General features: G+C 41.0%; 1 protein-coding gene across 8 annotated transcripts in view; it reads left to right on the forward strand.

Moving 5' to 3' along the window:
* Positions 1–19,520, forward strand: part of PLEKHG1 (pleckstrin homology and RhoGEF domain containing G1) — a 298,003-nt gene that overhangs the window by 32,831 nt on the left and 245,652 nt on the right. The window contains exons 3-4 of one of the 8 annotated variants that reach the window (XM_033937878.1): positions 5,459–5,580; positions 11,151–11,282. The exons of 6 other annotated variants lie outside the window; for them this stretch is intronic. The gene's annotated coding sequence lies outside the window, so the exon portion shown is untranslated. The remainder of the gene's footprint in view (positions 1–5,458; positions 5,581–11,150; positions 11,283–19,520) is intronic. One more of the 8 variants, XM_033937879.1, reaches the window with a different exon arrangement.

Below are 19,520 nucleotides of genomic sequence, written 5' to 3' on the forward strand. Positions count from 1 at the left end.
ACTTGGCTGAGGTTAATTCCCTGTCACCAAGCAGGTTTCAGAGATCCTTTTCCTCCTCCTGTTTATACCCTATGCTTTGAAGAGTGGGATATTTTTTTGTCAGTTTGGAGTTTTTCTGGTTGGTCTCGCTCACCATCTTCAGTGTATATCAGTATATTAGTGCTAATTTACTAGCAATTCAACATCAATTGAATGAACTTTCGCATCAACGATATTATCAATATCAGTTATATAAACATGGTAATAAGACTGGAGCTTTCTTAGCTCGTTTGGTTAAAGGTGCTAGTGGTAACACTAGAATTTAAAAAATTCAATCCTCCCAAGGTCAAATATATACTAAAGAAAAAGATATTTGTAAAAAATTTCAAGATTATTATTCATCCTTGTTTACATATAGTCATGATAATGGTTTATTTAGTGATACTTAATTTATCTAGTTTAAATTTACCATGTATAGGGCAGAATGACCAAATTTATTTAAATCGTTTAATTGGGGAAGAGGAAATATTATTAGCTATTCAGCAAAGTCCATTGGGTAAAGCACTTGGATTGGATGGATATAGGGCAGAATTTTATAAGATAATGGGGAAAAATATCTCTTCCTCTTTAGTTTCAATGATTAATAATCAAATTAAAGAAAAAATTTTATCACCAACTTTACGTCAATCACAAATTATTCTATTTCCAAAGCCTGGGAAAGATCCCAAGAAGGTTGAGTCTTATAGGCCAATTTCTCTATTATGTTATGAGGCTAAATTGTTGGCAAAAATTTTGACTAATAGATTGTCAAAAATTTTACCAGATTTGATTGCTGAGCCACAGGTAGGGTTTGTCAAAAATATTAGATTAATATTATCTTCTTTGGAATGGGTACGTCTAAAAAAATTCCTTCGTTACTTATTAGCTTTGATGCTGAAAATGCGTTTGATAGGGTAAGATGGGACTTTTTATTTGCAATTTTAACTAAATATGGTTTTATGGGGTTTTTTCAAGATGCTATTAAAAGATTGTATTCGGAAACACAGGCTAGAGTTTATGTAAATGGGATTTTTTCAGATTTTTTTCAAATAAATCAAGGAACGAGACAGGGATGCCCTTTATCACCATTATTGTTCATTTTAACATTGGATCCATTAATTAGCGATATAATTTCAAATACTGATATTAGGGGGGTTACTATAGGAGAATTTACTTTCAAAATAGCTGCATTTGCTGATGATATTTTAGTTCATCTAACAAATCCACATTTATCTTTTCAAACATTTATTAGAAAGTTTTAGAGAATTTGGAGATTTTTCAGGATTTAAATTAAATATGGATAAGTCTGAGGCTTTAGCGACTAATTATATATATATATATATATTTTAATCTTTATTCATTTCATATCTTAAAATCAAGTATAGTAAATGATGTTTAACATTTGAACATTTAAAAACACTTGAATTCTTACATTTGATCGTATCATCCTAAAATATTGTACCCCCCTCATTTAATATATATATAATGATCTATTTCTTTAATAATCAGATTTCCCCTCCCCCCACCCTCCCTCATATGTCATATATTACAATCAGGGAAGAATATTTTTAATCTTTGCAATAATCTATCTAGTCAGTTTGGGCACTTATTTGTTATTAAAACAGGTCTAGCCCCAGACATCTAACTTGGGCAGAAAAACGTCCAAGTCATAAGCCTGCCTTAGTCTGGCCCACACCACGCCTTTAACATGCCCCCTTGAGATTTTGATATACTGCAGACGAACAGCATAGATCTCTGTCTAAAACAGGGGTGGGCAACTCCGGTCCTCTAGGGCCGGAATCCAGTCGGGTTTTCAGGATTTCCCCAATGAATATGCATTGAAAGCAGTGCATGCAAATAGATCTCAAGCATATTCATTGGGGAAAATCTGAAAACCCGATTGGATTCTGGCCCTCGAGGACCGGAGTTGCCCACCCCTGGTATAGAACATGGGTTTCAAAGATAGCGAATTAGAAAGGTTTGGCGAGAAAAATGTTTATCTGCCCTTTTATGCCATTTTATGGATGTTTATCTTTTTATGAAGATGAGCCCCAAAATCTTGTACTGTTTAATAATTTTTTTTTCAAAATTGGATCCATTTTATACCTTATGAAGGCATAAGTGTTATTCGTGTTTGTTAATACCGGAACTGAAGGTTCATCTGGGGTGAACTTGCCAGAATAATATACGTACACTTTGGATTTTCTTTATATTCTTCACTTTTCATTTGTTATCCTTAAAGAAACCTTTCAACACTTCCTTTCTCTGTAGGACAGTTGATAAGGCTGTCTAATATGTACCGATAAGAAAATGCAGTCATGGCTTGTGGCTCCCATGTTGGGTACAATTTGAGCAGGAATAAATAAAAATAACACTCCTAGCGGACAATAACTTTTTATGAGGAAAATGCAAAGATTGACTAATCACTGCAGATTTATTCTCAAATTGAAAACTGCTGACCTAACACTTGCACTGATGTGAAGGAGACAAACAGGCCACCAGTTTCGAGTTTGTAATTTTCTTTTCTTAGTTTTACTGCTTTCTGTCCTTGGCAGTCTGCAGCAGGTTATTAAAATAGTTCAATGTGGATCTTGTTAAACCTTGTAATTTTCTTTAACCTGGGGGAAACCAAGTACATTTCAAGTGGTGGTGCAGGCTAATGCACCTGATAATGTTCTTGGGTCCCTGCGATCATTAAAGGAGAAGCTAGACCCGTGTTTTTCACTGCTATTATCACCACCTCCAACCCCTACCATGCATCAGGGCTTCTTCCAAAACTGTTTCATGGTGAGCCATCAGGTGTTGCCCTTAACGACAACCATGATTCCCCCACCCCCCCAAGACACTGCAGAGGACTCAGATAAATGGACCTGGTACCTTTCGCAGGGTAGTGTACAACACTGCTTTTGAAGCGCGGGGTTTGTCCCAGCACTCTTTAATTCACCTGTGATTATGGTTGTTTTAACTTGCTGAATATAGACTACTAGTACTACTATTAATTATTTCTACATCGCAACCAGACGCACGCAGTGCTGCACAGAGTCACAAAGAAGAAGAAAACAGTCCCTGTTCAAAAGAGCTTACAATCTAAACAGCCAAGACAGACAAACAGGATGTCGTGGATACAGTTAAGGGGAACGGTTAATCAGCTGGTTGGGTTGGAGGGCAGAAGGGAGTACAGGACAATCAAGCCATTGTGACATCACTGATGAGGTTAGCTTTTATTGGTGGAATGAAGCATTATGACATCACAATCTCAGCTCTGCTTCCCAAAGACTGAAACTCTTCACACTACTATTAATTATTTCTATAGCGTTACCAGACGTACACAGCACTACAGAGTTACTAAGAAGAAGACAGTCCCTGCTCGAAAGAGCTTACAATCTAAACATCCAAGACAGATAAATAGGATGTCATGGATACAGTTAAGGGGAACAGTTAATCAGCTGGTTGTTTTGGAGGGCAGAGGAGTAGGGTTAAGAATTGAAGGCTATATCAAAAATATCTAGGCTTGCAGTTTTGTATGTGGTGGTCTATTTTGTTCATCTACAGCAGTCTCTCAAACTTTCTCGAGCCGGGGCACACTAAAGGTAGTGGCCACGGCTTGAGACACCCAGAAATGCATAGACATTGCCGTGATCACATCCCGCATATGCGTTACATCATCATGTTGACATCCGCGCATGTGCAGAGGCCCTCCAGATGGGCCCTGCGACACCAGTAGAGGGTGGCAGCAGGGAAGAGGGCTGGAGAGAAGGAAAAGCACTGGCGCCAGCTGATTGCCTACAGCAGTGTTTCTCAACTATTTCAAGCTAAGTATCCCCTAAGTCTACCAAATATCAACTGAGTACCCCAATCGCAGACCTCCCTAGGCCCACCCAAGCTCTGCCCCAGATCTCATCCCCTTTACTATTTGTAATGCAATTTTTTCCATTCATTTGTCATATACACACAATATACACAGCAGATATAAATTCTCAAAACTGACACATTTTGATCACTATATTGAAAATAAAATCATTTTACCTACCAGCGATCCTCTGCAGGCTGCTGTAATTAGCTTTAAAGGTGAGCCTGGGAGGCCAGCGGGGAAACTAGAGGACACTAGAGAGAAGGGGGAAACATGCAGGCCTTTAACGAATCGGGCAGCGCTAGCGCTGTACTGCGTAGGGAAGTCAACTGGCAGGCGCCTCTCTTCCTCCTCAGTGTGCCACGGCATACTTGGAATCTCAGGAGGCACACTAGTGTGCCTCGGCACACAGCTTGAGATACACAGATCTACAGCTTAGAACTGCACAAACTTTAGACGTAGGCAAGTGCGGAGTCGCTTACCTTATATACTCAAATATAAACCAGGATTTTGGGGCCAAAAAATTGGCCCAATAATGGGGGTCCCAGTTTATATTTGTGTCAATACCCCCTCCCAGAATTTTTTAAGGCCGCCGTGGCCAGGCTCTGCCCCCCTCCTCCTCCCTGCCCTATCTTCCTACCTCTGCCGATCTGGTGGAGGCACAGCGGGCAGGAGCAAGCTTTCTGAATTCCTGCCCCGCTGCTAACCGGCTGCGCAGATCCACATAGTCCATCTCAGCGGCACGAGCAGCAGTGCAATTTGGTGCTGCTTCTCGGCGCTGAGCAGCTTCCTTACTGGCTCCCGTGAATTCTCACTAGAATTCGTGGGAGCCAGTATGGAAGCCACTCAGCGCCGAGAAGTAGCGCCAAATTGCACTGCTGCTCGTGTTGCTGATTTGGACTAAGTGGATCTGCACAGCTAGTTAGCAGCAGGGCAGAACTTCAGAAAGCTTGCTCCTGCCCGCTGCACCTCCACCAACGATCGGCAGAGGACCTGGGTCGCTGCACCTCCACCAGATCGGCAGAGGTAGGAAGATAGGGCGGGGGGGGGGACAGAGGGCAGAGCCTGGGAGGGAGAGTGCAGAGCCTGACAGGGGAGGGGATGATGGAAGGATGCTGGGTGCAGAGCCTGACATGGGCGGGGAGGAAGAAAAGGGCTGGGTGCAGAGCCTGATGGGGCAAAACGCTTGAATATTAAGCTACCCGACTTATATTCGAGTCAACCATTTTTATTCCTCCTTTTTTGGGAAAAGGGGAGTCTCGACTTATATTCGGATCAACTTATATTTGAGTATATACGGTACTTATACTTGATGTTCATGATTTGGTTATTCAGTCTTCACTTGGATTTTGCAAGTCATTCTTGATTCTGCTTTGACTTTTTTTGATTTCTAAATGTCAACAGTTGTCAAAACTTGTTTCCACGCATTTCCTCAGATTAGATCACTGAAATCTCATTTGGGTGAGGATGCTTTGCGTGTGTTAATTCATGTTTAATAAGTTGTTTGAACTGTTGTAATGTTCTTTATAATAGTATTTGACAATCATAAGAGATTTCATCTTATTCAAAACAGTTATTCGCCTACTTTAGTTGCAGGTCAGCTGATCACATCTCTCCCGTTATCAAAGAAAATCAAATGTTACGCCCATCTTTAAAATGTTACGCCCATCTTTAAAAAAGGATCGAGAGGTGACCCGGGGAACTACAGACCGGTAAGTCTGACTTCGGTCCCGGGGAAGATGGCGGAAGCACTGATAAAAGACAGCATCAATGAGCATCTAGAAAGGAATAAACTGATGAAAACAAGCCAACATGGCTTCTCCAAGGGAAGATCGTGCCAAACGAACTTATTACACTTCTTCGAAGGAATTAACAAACAAATGGACAAAGGGGACCCCATAGACATCGTATACTTAGATTTCCAAAAAGCCTTCGACAAGGTATCCCACGAACGCCTACTACGGAAACTGAGGAACCATGGGGTGGGAGGGGAGGTGCATAGATGGATTAAAAATTGGTTGGCGGGTAGGAAGCAAACGGTAGGAGTGAAGGGCCACTACTCGGACTGGAGAAGGGTCACGAGTGGTGTTCTGCAGGGGTTGGTACTCGGACCGCTGCTGGTCAATATATTTATTAATGACCTAGAAACAGGGACGAAGTACGAAGTTATAAAATTCGCAGATGACACAAAACTTTTTAGTGGGGTTAGGACTAAAGAGGACTGTGAAGATTTACAAAGGGACCTGAACAAACTGGGAGAGTGGGTGAATAAATGGCAGTTGAACTTTAATGTAGAGAAATGTAAAGTCTTGCATATAGGGAACAGAAACCCGATGTTCAGCTATATGATGGGAGGGCTGGTAATGGGTGAAAGTAGCCTAGAGAAGGACTTAGGGGTACTGGTGGACAAAACAATGAAGCCGTCGGCACAGTGCGCAGTGGCCTCTAAGAAGGCAAACAGAATGCTAGGTATTATCAAGAAAGTATTACAACCAGAACGAAGGAAGTTATCCTGCCATTATATCGGGCATCTGGAGTATTGTGTCCAATATTGGTCGCCGTACCTTAAAAAGGATATGGCAATACTCGAGAGGGTAACAGAAAAGAGCAACGAGATTGATAAAAGGTATGGAAAACCTTTCATATGCTGAAAGATTAGAGAAACTGGGGCTTTTTTCCCTGGAGAAGCGAAGGCTTAGAGGGAACATGATAGAGACTTACAAGTTCAAGAAGGGCATGGAGAAAGTGGAGAGGGACAGATTCTTCAAACTTTCAAAAACTACAAAAACGAGAGGGCATTTGGAAAAATTAAAAGGGGAAAGATTCAGAACCAATGCTAGGAAGTTCTTCTTCACCCAAAGGGTGGTGGACACTTGGAATGCACTTCCAGAGGGTGTGATAGGACAGAGTACAGTATTAGGTTTCAAGAAGGGATTGGTTGATTTCCTGAAGGAAAAGGGGATTGAAGGGTATAGATAGAGGATTACTATACAGGTCTTGGACCTGATGGGCCGCCGCGCGAGTGGACTGCTGGGCATGATGGACCACTGGTTTGACCCAGCAGAGGCAATGCTTATGTTCTTATGTAGCCTATGTAGGATAAAGCTCAAACTACCTGTGCTCATTTTCAAGATGATTAAGACCAGCCAGCCCACAGCACTTTTTAAGATACTGACTCCACACATTCCATTGCATGTATTAGGTTCTCAGGATGACAATCTTTTATTCATTTCACTGCTATCTAGTATGTGCCATGGAATTACTCGCCATTCTGCACTTTGCATGCTATCCCCGCTATTTTGGGAATTCAGTTCTAAATATCTTCAGAAGGAAGGTTTGTTAACTAGCAGGTCTTAAATCTTGTTATTTTTCTCAAGTGTTTGGGGATTGTGTTGGAGATGGTGGTCTTTGGCAGGGCCTCCAAGCTGTCTTTTCTAATCTGATGTTTTTTTTTAATAAGGGTGGTATATTGACTATACACTTATTCTGCACAAGAACTAGCTTGCCATACATACTAACTAAATCAGTTCCTTATACCTTGTTGAACCCTGTAAAATAGGTTGCCTTGAGTTTAGCCTCCCATCTGTCTATCCCATCTTGTCCCCATCAAATATCTGCGTTTGACCCCTCGGCTATAGTTGGGCTGTATTTATAGAAAAGCATTAGCGCCATATCTATGTTATTTGAGTGTTCTAATTTGTGCGTATTAGATACTTCATAAGAATTATGGGCTCCTTTTACAAAGGTACATTAGGGCCCTAATGCGTGGAATAGCGCGTGCTAAAATGCCACACGCACTAGCCGCTACCGCCTCCTTTTAAGCAGGTGGTAGTTTTTCGGCTAGCGCGCACTAATCCGGTGCGTGCACTAAAAACGTTAGCGCACCTTTGTAAAAGGAGCCCTATGTCTCCCTTTTGTACTATAAAAGACATGGCAATACTTAAGAGGGTCCAGAGGAGAGCAACGAGGATGATAAAGGGTATGGAGAACCTTTCATATGCCGAACGGTTAGACAGGCTGGGGCTCTTTACCCTGGAAAAGCGGAGACTGAGAGGGGACATGATAGAGACTTATAAAATCATGAGAGGCATAGAGAAGGTGGAGAGGGGCAGATTCATTAGACTAGCAGGGACAACTAAAACAAGAGGTCATTCAGAAAAACTGAGAGGAGACAGATTCATAACAAATGCAAGGAAGTTCTTCTTCACTCAACGGGTGGTGGACACCTGGAACGCACTTCCCGGAGAGGTGATAAGACAGAGTACAATTCTGGGGTTCAAAAAGGGACTGGATGACTTCCTGGAAGTGAAGGGGATAACAGGGTACAGATAGAGGTTTACCTTACAGGATATTGAGAGAATAGGGTATGGACATTTTAGGTTAGGTAGGGAAAACTTACAGGACTTTGAGCGAATAGGGTATGGACATTTTAGGTTAGGTAGGGAAAACTTACAGGACTTTGAGCGAATAGGGTATGGACATTTTAGGTTAGGTAGGGAAAACTTTCAGGTCATGGACCTGGAGGGCCGCTGCGGGAGCGGACTGCCGGGCACGATGGACCCCTGGTCTGACCCGGCAGAGGCAACGCTTATGTTCTTATGACACCAGAAAGTATTTCTTCACAGAGAGAGTGGTTGATCATTGGAACAAGCTTCCAGTGCAGGTGATCGAGGCAGACAGCGTGCCAGACTTTAAGAATAAATGGGATACTCATGTGGGATCCCTAAGAGGGTCAAGATAAGGAAATTGGGTCATTAGGGCCACAGGGGGGTGGGTAAGCAGAGTGGGCAGACTTGATGGGCTGTAGCCCTTTTCTGCCGTCATCTTCTATGTTTCTATGTTTCTATTTAAAATGCGATTTTTCACCCGTAACCCAACATGTTTGTAAAAGTCCTGTTTGCATGTTGTTATTGTAATGCCACCTAGGGCTCCTTTTACTAAGCTGCGTTAGGGCTTTAACGCACGGAATAGCGCACGCTACAATGCTGCGCGCACTAGACGCTAATGCCAGCATTGGGCTGGCATTAGTTCTAGCCGTGTAGCGCAGGGTTAGTGCGCGCTAATCTGCTGTGTGTGCTAAAATACTAGCGCACCTTAGTAACAGGAGCCCCTAGATATAGGCAGTTGATAAATTTTTTAAATAAATAAAAATATGTATTCTCTCTCATCTGAATTCCAGTGCTGTTAATACTGTAAATATATTTCTAAAACTCTTCAGGGTAGTCCTTTTATTAAGTTTCATTTTACTGATTTTAACTCTGTCTCATTCATTGCATTTTTGTTTATATTTGGTCTTTTTACTACTGTTTGCTGTTAACAGAATTGTAAGTTTTATTTATTTATTTAATTTGTTTTCTATCCTGTCCTCCCCAAAGAGCTTGGGACAGGTTAACATACATAATATACAATTTGCCATAGTTATAGTACAAGTTTTTTTTTGGTACAAGTTTTTATCCTAGCTCGACGCATACTGAGGATCTTGTATCAATATACATTTCTTTGTACTTTTAGTGGTCGTGGGTGGAGGAGTTAGGTGAACATATATGTTTTTATTGCTTTCCTAAAGTTAAGAAGTCCTTCAGTGGATCTAATCGGGGAAAGACAGGGAAAAATGCTTGAGTACCTGAATAAATTCATGTAGCTTCTCTATGGAATATTTGATCCTTTGTGTTGGAATACCCTATGACTTTGCCATTTGAGAAACACACAAAGATATACGTTAGCCTTCCCTTCCTTTAAGGCAGGGGTGTCAAAGTTCCTCCTCGAGGGCCGCAATCCAGTCGGTTTTTTCAGGATTTCCCCAATGAATGTGCATGAGATCTGTTAGCATACAATGAAAGCAGTGCATGCAAATAGATCTCATGCATATTCATTGGGGAAATCCTGAAAACTAAACTAAACTAACTAAACTAAACCTTGGGTTTATATACCGCACCATCTCCACGAATGCGGAGCTCGGCACGGTTTACAGGAAGAAGGATGAGAGAGGAACTACAGTGGAGAGATTAAAGAGTTAGGTGTAAAGGGGGAAGGTGAGAGGCCTAAGAGGGGGGAAGTGTTACAGTTTTGAGAATAGCCAGGTTTTTAGGTGTTTGCGGAAGAGTTGGAGGGAGCTTGAGGTTCGGGGAGGTGAGGTTATTCCAGATCTCAGTGATTCTAAAGGGGAGGGATGACCCAAGTTTGCCTACATGGGAAATACCTTTTATGGAAGGGAAGGATAGTTTAAAAATTTGGGAGGATCTGGAGGAAGTAGGGGTTGGGGAGTTCCAGGATAGAGGGATAACGGCAGGCGAGGAGGGACTTTGACACTCCTGCTTTAAGGGAATTAAATCTGCTGGGAAGCTCAGTCGATCTTTTGTTTTCAAGTTTGTAGAGATCTGGAATGAAATTCCTGACTCCATTAGGCTTTTATGCCAGCTGCAATTATTTCGTAAATTCCTGAAAACTTTGTGGTTCTCACAATTTTTAAATGGCCTCAACGAAATGATAATATTATACTTATTTTTCTTATGCTTTTATGTACTTTAGTTTTTCATTAGTTCTTCCTTCTCTTCTGCTATGTAATCTAGTCTTAATTATATGTGAACCGAGTCGAGTTCCGCTGGGAGATGACCCTGTATATAAATCAAAGATTAGATTAGATTAAACCATTCTGAGCTCCCCTGGGAGAATGGTATAGAAAATTGAATGAATGAATGAATGAATAAATAAATAATCTATTTTAGGTTGAAGTATACCTGCTGTACACTGTCTTGGGCGAATCACTTCATAAAGGCGGTTAATAAATCTCAATAAATAACTATATGAAGCTTTGTAAAAATGAGAAGCTGGTGAATAGGCAGGCTGGTTCTATTGCTTGATTCTATTGTACCCTCCTTAATCAAGAAATATATAGGTAAATGTTATGGCTTGAATGCAGGAGGAGTGCATGGGACCGGATAGGCTTACCTGTGTAGGACGGGCGCTTTCTATGCTATCAAAGACTTGCTGTAGCCTAAGATAATGAATAGTGAATGAACTAACACTACAACCTGACATTACTTGACTTGCATTTGCCAGGACTCAGTTCTTTATTCTCAATTTACAACAGATGTCCTATGAACAATAAGGCTTGTCAATACAAGGAAGTGATTTCTTTTCCTGTCTATAATTTTCTTTGGAGCTAGATATTAATGAAGGATGTTTGGCAATACACTATGCAGAAGAAAATTGTTTGCTGAAATATCACTTTCTCAACTGGGGATTTTTTTCTCAAATATGTAAAAATTGATCGTAATTGCAGAGCCCATGCACTATGTATCGCAGCCTTGTTCAACTACTGCCCTCACTTGGACCAGATGTCTTCCTCATCAATTGTCACTTGAAACCGTTAAGCAAGAATAACTACTGCTACTAACTACTAATCACCATTTCTGTGAGTATAGTATTACAAGATGTGCACAGCACTGTACACAAACACATAAGACACAATTCCTATTTGACAGAGTTTACAATCTATCCAAGACAGGCAAACAAGACAAGGGATTAGGGAGTTCCATTTATGTTCAAACATTTTATTAAAGGAATAAAGTAAAAATACATATAAATTATACAGAAAGATATTCTTTACAAATAATAAATCATTCACAAATGTTAAAATTCTAATCCATATATTATATAAAATTCTATCATTCCTTCAAACATTTTATATAATAAACCAAAATCCCCCCCCAGCATCCATTCCCCCCCATTTCCTCCTTTCTATCCCATAATTTATTCCCTCTCCCCGGATGAAAGCTGACAAAAATAAAGAACTGGAATGTAATTTAAACAACCTTAGCTTCAATGTAAATCATTCAGAATTAAACTTTTTGCTCTAGGTCGGGTTTTCAGGATTTCCGCAATGACTATGCATGAGATCTTTTAGCATACAATGAAAGCAGTCCATGCAAATAGCTCTCATGCATATTCATTGGGGAAATCCTGAAAACCCGACTGGATTGCGGCCCAGGAGGGACTTTGACACCCCTGATCTAGGTGAAAGGTTTTGAATATACGGAAATCATTAAAACAAACATGGGTACTGAACAGGTGAATAAGGGGTTACATGTTTAAAAGCAGCAACAGCAAAAAAAAAAAAAAAAAAATTAAAAAAAAAGTGGGCTTTTTAGCCTACTTTTGAATAGGGCCAGAGACAAAGCTTGACATACTGACTCAGGATAGAACTCTGTTCCAAGAGAGTAGAGTTGGTAGTGCAGAATGAAAGCCTGAATGGGTCTCGTGTGAACAGGAGTGCACGATATGTGACAACACAAAGCAGCAGCACCAGCTCCTGGGCAAGGCGGATGCAAGTGTATTAGGTGCTTTAGGGCAGTGTGCCCCCTCAATTAACTTCTGGGCCCATAAGCACCTTCTCCCCAACAGAATTTTGAGAATTAAACTCAACAATCGCGATCCTCAGTAACACTACCCTAAAACAGTCCTATAAAAATGGATAGAAGTGGCACACACTGATGTTTCTTTGAATTTATGTGGCAGTTGGGACCTCTCATTTTGATTATACTGCAGCTGTCAGTCGGGAGCTTGTGTGAGGACTCTGCCTCCACCTTCCCTATCCATGATCTTCCTGTGCACAGGCCCTACCTTGGGGACGTTCAGAGCAGCAACTGCTGACACAAGTTCAGACCTCACCGCTCTCTCACTTCTCCCTTGTACACTTTTGAGAGAGAGTCCCACTGTCCTTGCAAATCGGTGTTCGATTTCTGTTCAGGTTCTCCTTTCACTGTCTCTTAGGGCTGAGCCTCTCTGCCCTGTTGTGCACGAGGTCAAGCTTTTCTGCTCTGTTGGGCGTGGGATCCAGATAACCTTCCCCTTAGCTTTTGAACTAGGCACACAGAGTGGAAGCTGGATGGTTGAGAAGCCAAAGCTTGTAGAGACAACTTTTTTTTTTTAATGAAAGTGTGCAGCAACAAAAATGAGTTAAACAGGCAGGGAACACACACTGTGCTGTTTCAAGGTTAGTCTAAGCCAGCTTGCTGCTTATATGCTTGTAATGTAGGATTTCTGTTTTGCTTATGGTTTAAAGTTTTTGTTTTCTCTCTTGAGCTTTCATATTTTAGCTGTTTTAGTTTAGGGGTTCCCCCCCCCCCCATTTTATTCTTGTTTCTATCATTTTTATGTTATAAAACAGAGGAATATTTGGGAATCAATTATTTTTTTTTCTCCCCCCATTTTGTTCAGTCAAGAAGCAGCCCAGACTGCAATGCTTGCTCTCGGGCCTGCTGCACGGTTTCACCATGGTCAGCCGTAGGTACCAATGTTTAGGCATTCAGGCATGTATGTGTGTTGGGTACTTATATGTATTTATGTATTTATTTATTTAATATTTATATACCACTTATAGCCTAAGCGGTTAACATTGAGGTACTCAAGCATTTTTCCCTGTATGTCCCAGTGGGCTCACGCTCTTATTTAATGTACCTGGAGCAGTGGGAGATTAAGTGACTTGTTCTTTCAAAAATACCTCTCCTTTATATTCTTTTCTTTAAATGTAAATTTTGTCTGGGAAAAATGGCAATGAAAGTCTTATTCCCCACCTTGTCTCTAGTACATTTTAGTGTGTCTATTATTTCAAAAGGGGAAGGAGCCTTTTATTTTGGATTAAGTGACTTGCCTAGGGTCACAAGGAGCAGCGTGGGATTTGAACCCACAGCCTCAGGGTGCTGAGGCTGTAGCTCTAACCACTGCACCACACACTCCCCGGACGATATTCAAAGCAATTTCAACGGCCAGGACTAATCGCGAATATTCAGCAGCACTATCCAGTTTATATCTATGGTTAGCACCTAAGACAAAACTGGCTAATTTATGGTCAGTCTGCAGATGGAGCTGGCACTTATGCAGTTAAGTGCTGCTTTTAACTGTGTAAGGTTACCGCATAAATAGAACAGCTCTTTTTGCAGCTTGATCTTTCTTTTTGTGTTTTTTTTTCTTTGCATTTCTTCTTATACAGTTAAGTACTAGATTTTGCACATAGCTGCATAAGCATTAGCCGACTATCCGGAAATAAAGCCAGCAACAGGCAAAAAAAATGCAGACTGCCGCTGGCTAAATACTGGCCCAATTAATTTTCAATTTGAATTTATTATTTCTTGTCCGCCTTTATCCAAGGTGGATTACAATAAATACATGCATAATAAAACAATCGTAATGCAAACAGACACACCCACAGAAAATCCACTGTCATAATAGAGCCAACATTACTAAACACCATATTTCATATTAGAAAAAAATATGGGTTTTTTTTAACAGTCGCTTAAATTCATACAAGTTTGTTAAACGCCTTAAGTACACAGGCATCCTATTCCACTCTGATGGTCCTGCACATGAGAATGCACTGTGTCATATAGTAATACAAAGTCTTCTGAGAGGGGACAGCCAAGCCTGCCTGTGTCAAAGATCTCAAATCCCTAGTAAGTACATAAGGTATCAAACAGTCCTGCAGATACTTTGGCTTAAATAAACACACCCGACTAGTAAATTGTAATGTCTTGAGGCTTACATAGTTTTATTTAATCGCTTATCTTCCTTACATTGCTCCCTATAATTTATAGTTTACAACTTTTGGGGGTAAAAAAGCCTCGGAATATGGAGCTATATACCCAGTCTGGGTTCAAAACGTGATAAATCACTTCACTTTGCTCCTAATAAAGTCATAGGCAAAAAAAACCCCTTTAAGTTTATTTTTCTTCTCTTTTTCTCTTACTACTAAATCTTCTTTCTTATTTCTCACAAGCAATGTTGTAGTGTGGGACAGCATGCATTCCTATATCTTTAATGAGTTTGTGCAGTCAGATAAATGTAGCAATATCTTACATGTTAAACAGGTCCCGTATCGTACTAATTGCAGCCTCAAGCACTATCGTTGCATACACAACCAGCAGTTTAACAACAGTGTAGAGCAGGGGTGGGCAACTCCGGTCCTCGAGGGCTGGAATCCAGTCGGGTTTTCAAGATTTCTCCAATGAATGTGTGTTGCAAGCAGTGCCTGCAAATAGATCTCATGCATATTCATTGGGGAAATCCAGAAAACCCGACTGGATTCCGGCCCTCGAGGTCCGGAGTTGCCCACCCCTGGTTTAGAGCATTTATCCTCTTAGCCAAATCAAAAAGAGGAACTTATCTTAGATCTTCTCTGCCGAATATTCGGTTATCTTCTCTGTTCTTTTTGATGGCAGTATTGTGAATCTTTCGCCGCTGCGCTATTACTGACGCAGCCAGCGATGCGCAGAAATTCTTTCAATCCTGCTGCATCAGGGTAAGTGTAAAGCAGCAGCCTTCATTTCTGGTCCTCCTTACGACACTGCCGGTTTTCTCAGATTTATCACGTTTTGAACCCAGACTGGGTATATTGCTCCATATTCTGCAGCTTTTTTACCCCACAAGTTATAAGTTATAAATTATAGGGAGCAATGTAAGGAAGATAAGTGATTAAATAAAACTATATAATCCTCAAGACATCACGATTTAATGGTGGGGTGTGTTTAACTTTATATCGTTGGTATTTGGATCACTATAAAATGTCTAGTAACATGTTCAAATTAGCCAATTCCACACAAAAGACATATGATGGAATTCTGCGCCACCTGCAAGGCGCGCATACACGTTGAAAGAATCCCCAGGAGTACAATATTACAATAATTCAATCCTGCAAGCACTACAGTATGGACAACTTTCTGAAAATCATATCTAGACAAATATCCTCGAAGCTTACTCAACACACGTAATTTAAAGTAAGTCTTTTTAATTACATTCTGTTCATGTAGACAAAAACTGAGCTCAGAATCCAGAAAAACACCCAGATAGGCTACCTTTTCAACAATATTCATCCGACTGTTAAATACATTGATTGTCAAAGTAACAGGATAATTCTGCTCCCTTGATTTCGACATAATTCTAGTCTTAGCAACATTCAACATCAGTTTATCAGTCATCCATTTTTTAATTACTTCCAAAGTTTCATTTAATTTAATTTCTGCCTGCAACATGCTATCCTCTACCGGGGAAAAAAAATTAAATATTCTTCATATATTCTATATGATCAACCATGCATCAATTTGCAAAGGGGGGGAACAAATACAGATTAAACAAAATGGCTGACGATGCCAAACCCTGCAGCACACCCGTAGACATTGTCCTACACTGAGAAAAATGGTCCTGTACATGAACCACCTGCTTCTTATCGTCCAATAACAACTCAAACCAGTGCAATACATTTCCTCTCAGGCCATAGTCCAAAAATCTTTTCAATAAGATGTTATGATTTAATGTATCAAAAGCAGTAAAGATATCCAGGAACCTGGTTCCCTTATCAAAGCCACTTCTAATTTCATCTAGCATAGTTAGCAATAAAGACTTGGTACTGTGATTCCTATGGAAACCATATTGATATTTGACTAACACAGGGGTAGGCAATTCCGATCCTCAAGAACCACAGGCAGATCAGGTTTTCAGGATATCCACAATGAATATGTGTGAGATGGATTTGCATGCACTGCCTCCTTGAGATGCAAATCTATCTCGTGCATATTTATTGTGGATATCCTGAAAACCTGACCTGCCTCTGGCTCGCATGGACCGGAATTGCCTACCCATGGTCTAACACACTACATTGCTGTAGATGATCATTCAGTTGGTAATACACAATTTTTTAAACTATCTTAGCTAAAATCGGTAAAATTGAACCAGGTCTAAAATTTTTAACTTGATCAACCCCTAATTTGGGATCCTTAACTACCAGTTGCACAGATGCCACTTTCAGCAACTGTGGCTATATCCCCTCCTTCAACATTAAATTTACAATCATTGTAATTTAAAATGTTATTATGTTAGCACTTTGTTTTCTTAGTTTTAAAATAAATATTGTGTCACTAAAATCTCTAATCTTTCCTTCTACTGCCAGAGACTCCCGTATGTGTTTTTCAATATCACTTTTAATACTGCAGTTCGTGTTGTTCACTTAGTAATACTGTGTTGGTAGTTTTGTGGTGCACAGACTCCTGTAATTACCTGCTTTCATCATAAAACTGCATGTATGGATCTGTCCACTGTAGCATTTCTTGTTAATTGACTGTTTCCATAAACCTGTCTTTAAAATTTGTTCTTTTTACCTTAAGTTTGAATGAAGTCATATGGAGACAGTGTGTGTTCACTTAATTACACAGAATGAACATCAGTAAGTGGCAAACAGGTGTGACGTGATTTAGTGATCCGTTGTTTTGTGTTGTCGAGCTTTGTTGTGCTTGGTTCATTTGGCAACCAGCTTTCATGAATTATAAACCAGGCCAGAGCAAAATTTGTATTAGGTTAGACTAGGGTACCTAGATGTCAGGACGTCTTTTCAAAACCCAGCTCATAGGCAGGGCCGGATTAAATGATAGGCCCAGTAGGCACGTGCCTAGGGCCCAAAATGGTAAGGGGGGGGCCCGATGAAGGAGGGTATCAACAAAGGAAAAATTATTTTTTCAAACGGCGGTGGGCCCCCCAGCATCGATCAGCAACGCGGCCCCTCCCATGAACAGAATGTAAGATAAGCAAGGAACGCGGGTAAGAAAGGCAACAGCAACTGTAATTTTGCAATCTTGCTCAAAGCTTCCCCTCTGACGCAGCTTTCTGTTTCCACCTGGGCGCATCAGAGGGGAAGCTTTGGGCAAGCAGCACTGCTTGCAAAATTACAGTTGCTTTTGCCTTTCTTACCCACATCCCTTGCTTATCATGCTTTTCGTCGATGCGGGGGGAGGTCCTGTTGTCGATCGGTCCGCCGAGTGGGGGGGGGGGGGTGTTGCCGATCGATGCTTGAGGGGCGCCATCTCCGTTTGAAAAAAGAAATTTGAGTGAAAGGTGAGTGGTGAGATGGGCCTGGGGTTGAGGGAGAGAGAGAAGGGGGCAGAGCAGGGCAGATGAAGGATATGGGAAGGAAGGGGCAGGGCAGATGATGGGAGAAGGGAGACAGAAGGGAGCAGGGCAGATGATGGATGTGTAAGGTGACCATACGTCCCGTTTTGAACGGGACCGTCCCGTTTTCAGACCCCTTGTCTCGTTGTCCTCACCCACAGCTTTGGGACGCCGAAATGTCCCATTTTTAGGGACAGTGTCCCAAAGTTGTGCTCGGGGACAACAGGAGACAGGCGATCATTTCTTGTCCCTACCTGCCGTGCAAAAAAAAAAAAGCCTCCCTCCTTCTTTTCCCCCGGTCCGCTGCTATCTTACCTCCCTGCTGCTGGCTGCTAATCGCTGACACAAAGTCTTCTTTCCGCTGTGTTGATAAATGTTTAGCAATAGAAATAGTGATCCTTTTATTGGACTTATTTATATACATTTTTTATTAACTTTCAGAGACCAAATTCTTCCTCAGGTCAGGACAGGATACTGTAACAGCAGTATATTTTACTGACCTAAGGAAAGAGGTTTGACCTCTGAAAGCTAATTAAAAAATGTATTAGTCCAATAAAATGGTATTATCATATTTTGTTTTATTTTTATTTGTTAATTTGTAAAGTGATTTGTTATTTCTCTTTTTTCAAATTTACATCTGCTAACTTTATATTTTATTCAGCATTGGGGGATATGTACCACTGTTTCTTCACCCCTTACTGTACTGTTCCTTTGGTTTGGTTCCTATGATCGTTAGAACGGTGCAGAGCATTCAGCCTGCCAGCCAGCGCTAAAATTCTCTTCCATGCTTTTCTAAAAAAAAAAAAAAAAAAGAGGGGGGTTAGTTTGTGATTATTTATTCCATACTGGGTGAGGGTGGTTCTGTGTGTTTGAAAGGCATGGTTTTCTGATAGCGTTGACCAGCCTTGTTTGGCGAAATGCAACAGGCATGTTTCCTGGGAGCACCTTGAAAAATAAACCTGATTTGAATCTTCTTATTGTCTGCTGATCTTTTGTTCCATGTTGGATTTTTTGGGTGGACCGCTTGCCTTGTTGTTTTGTTACAAATTAACATACATTAAATGGAACGTACCAGAGGAGTTACATATTTGGTTGTTTATACATATGGGTTAAAGTTGGACAACATAGAATGAGGCAGTTGAGAGGAGTTGCAAACTTTGTTATTAATATAGACTTATGTTTTGGATAGTATTACTGCTGTACAATGCATTTGAACACATATATATGTATGGAAAGGGTTCTGAGTTAAAGTCCTGGGCAGGTAGGTGGGAAGGCAAGGAAGAGAGGATTTATTCTGAGATTTATGTTTGGGGCTTACATAGAACTAAAACTGTACACTGGCACTGGTATGGTAATCTTTGTTGTTTGTTTAGAATTTTATAATAAAAGAAAAAAAGAAATACAAGTGGAAATAAAGAAGTAAATAAGAAAACAGGTAAATAAATGGGGGCAGGATGTGGGCATAGGCAGGGCTAGCGGGCCCAGTGTACTTGTGTGCCTAGGGGCCCTCGAAGAATTAATCCTGCCCTGCCCATACAAGGGGCTTTAAGCAACCTGGACCATCCCAGGATGCACTGGGGAGGAGAAGGCCCACTAATTTGAAGAGGCAGGCCTGATGGCCAGAGGAAGGAGGCATCCCTCAGGCCGGCCTTCGTAAACAAGATAAGGGGGGGGGGCAGGGAGGCACGGGGGGGTCATCAGTGGTACAACGACAGTGGCA

This window comes from Geotrypetes seraphini, chromosome 3, assembly GCF_902459505.1.
Source record: "Geotrypetes seraphini chromosome 3, aGeoSer1.1, whole genome shotgun sequence".
In the NCBI taxonomy this organism is placed as follows: domain Eukaryota; kingdom Metazoa; phylum Chordata; class Amphibia; order Gymnophiona; family Dermophiidae; genus Geotrypetes; species Geotrypetes seraphini.